Source organism: Salvelinus sp. IW2-2015, linkage group LG3 (assembly GCF_002910315.2).
Source record: "Salvelinus sp. IW2-2015 linkage group LG3, ASM291031v2, whole genome shotgun sequence".
Taxonomy (NCBI): Eukaryota; Metazoa; Chordata; class Actinopteri; order Salmoniformes; family Salmonidae; genus Salvelinus; species Salvelinus sp. IW2-2015.
The window spans coordinates 9278564-9281376 of NC_036840.1; the positions used below are offsets into that span (position 1 = coordinate 9278564).

At 44.8% G+C, this 2813-nt stretch overlaps 1 pseudogene; it reads left to right on the top strand.

Moving 5' to 3' along the window:
* Window positions 1–1139: 1139 nt before the first annotated feature.
* LOC111956036 (leiomodin-2-like) overlaps window positions 1140–2813 on the top strand; it is a 4671-nt pseudogene continuing 2997 nt past the window's right edge.

Here is a 2813-nt window from a genome sequence, read left to right on the forward strand (position 1 = left end):
TGTTAGCCAGACTATTATCACTCAGGCTCATTAGAAGATTTAGACTGACAGAACGGAAGAGCTTCTACAAAGCTCCATAGATAAACAGACCGTTTTTTGTTCCCCAACTAAATACAATTGTTCATTCAGTCAGACAGAGTGGTGATGTATAAAGAGGTCTGATTAAAAGCCCAAAGCCAGCAGTGTATAGCAGAGAGAGATAGAGAACATCCCACTGCCTTGTCTGCCAGCTCTCAGAAAAGCTCCTCCGCTCTACTCTGACAAGCCTAAAATGATAACTTAACCCTCTTTTAAATAAGCCCACGGTCGCAATCGTCTATTGTCATTCCCAGTATTTCAGGAACCATTGTACTAAATGAAAGCCCACTAAAAGATACAGCTCTACTTCCACATTTATTGCTATATTAGTCTGCTCCATAGAAACATGTTACCATAGAAACCATGTTATCTTTAGTAGTTAATCCCACGGGATGGCCAGTGGTGTCTCGCAGCAATGTCGAGTAGTGATAGACACTTGAGAAGTGACAATTTCAATACGGCTTACTTCACTCTGTTGCCTATGAAATAAACAACCACTCTTGTCCTTACTAGAGGCATATCTGAAATTACACCGTATTTCTTATGCAGTGCACTACAATTGAACAGAGCCACTTAGGGAAAAGTGTACTATTTGAGACAACATTTATACCATGGCGTGTGTCTCTGTGTGTCTCTGTGTGTCTCTGTGTGTCTCTGTGTGTCTCTGTGTGTCTCTGAGTCTAAATGTCTTTCTATGTCTGTGGGTTTCTCTGTGTGTGATGTGATGTCCCTCTGTGTGTAAACACGTGTTTTAATGTTGCTATGTGTCTCTGTATGTCGGCCGCTGTGTTTCTGTTTGTTGTTATGTGCCTCTATGACTCGCTCTCTGTCTCTCTTGGGTCCCGGTTGGGCTTTTTTTGGCCACGAACAATGTGGCCGCTGCTGGGATCCGCTGACAGGCCTGACCAGGGCCGCTCTGCACTCTGAGCTCACATGCTTTTTGTGGCTCTAGTCTATCTCTCTGAGCAGCGCCTCCCAAAAAAAGCACTGTGCATCATGGTCCAACGCTTTGTTGCACTCCACTGATCCCTCTCTTAAGGCTTCTGCAGCAGCTGGAGAGATTAGAAGAGAGGAGAACAGGACACACACTCACACACACACACACTCAACACACACACCACCGACACAGACACCCCAGCTAGGCCCTTTGCACACACACCACTGGTATTGTTCTCACTGAAGCAGTAGAGGACAAACAGATCAGGCTGAGACTGAACTTGACTGGACCCACACCTCCAGAAAGACTCCACTCTGACRGGAAACCTATCCCAGAAAGATCCCACCCTGATCGGACTCGTACGGCACYCATAGCCCCATCTACCTGGAGCCCAGCCCAGAGGCCAACCTCTTCAGCAATGAACAGTTTTGGTTACCGTCGGGAGTTGAGTAAGTATGAGGATGTGGATGAGGATGAACTACTGGCTTCTCTCAGCCCAGAGGAGCTAGCAGAGCTGGAGATGGAGCTGGCAGACATAGACCCTGATGCCAACGTGCCCATCGGCCTGAGACAGAGAGACCAGACGGAGAAGACCCCCACTGGCACCTTCAGTAGAGACTCTCTGTTGAAGTACTGGGAGAAGGAGACCAAGAGGATACTGGAGGATGAGAGAGGGGAAGCCAGCAGCCCCAAACAGGTCAGTGATCAGGAGAGAGTCTGAACTCAGCTAGCTTGCTGCTCTCAGATCTMTATGGATAACCTTAAATTACGTTTGACCAATGAAGAAGCTTAATTATTCAATAATGATCACTTTCTGGTATAATGGAGAACCAGTTAGGACCGTCTAGGTCTAACTTRAGACATAATACAGTTAAAAGAGAACATGGCCATGTGTCTGAGTCAGATTAATGAGAGATTTACACCTTATGTCTAAACAGGATGACGATGATGATGCCGAAAAGAGTGAGGAAGAATGCGTGACAGAAAGCAACAGCGAAGCAGAGGAGAAGGATGACGAGAACAAGAAAGAAAATGAAGACTATGAAAAGGAAGAGGAGGAAGAAGAAGAGGAGGAGGAGAGTGAGGAAGAGGAAGCTGAAACAGAGGATGAGGAGGATGAAGAGGATGATAAAGAGGAGCCAGAAGAGAAGAGGCCTAAAGCAGCGACCCCAAAGGATTCTGGTCCTCCATCACCGCTGTCAGTCGTCATCTCCTCCCCTAGCCTCCTGAGACCCCCAAGGGTGGAGCCTATGAGACTAACCCCGCCCCCACCTCCCTAATAACATCAAGATTGAACTGGAATTGCTCAGAGAGGATACTGGATATTAACACTGTAATGCACCTTAACTTTTGGAGAGAAAAAAATATATAGAATTCATGTTATTTTAAATGCTATTTACGGTGTATGCTGTTGCAGAAAGGCATTTGGTTGTCTAATTTTTGTGATGATTAATGGTGTTAAATTGTTGTCTAAGGAGTAAACCTTTTTTTTTGTATAATTTAAAATTTATATTTGGTGTTGTGAGGAATATACTGTATGAATTGAACATGAAGATAAAAGTTAAAACACAATGAAGTTTTATGGTGTTTTATTTACTGCTGTAAACCATGTTACTGTCCAAAGATTCTCTTCAAATGTAATGTTCAAAAAGTTACTTGTCCTAATTATTTTGTATAAAAGGTTCTGAGGGCCTCCCTTTAGCCCTCAGAACAGCCTCAATTCGTCGGGATGGACTCTACAAGGTCGAAAGCGTTCCACAGGGATGCTGCCCATGTTGACCCCAATGCTTCCCACAGT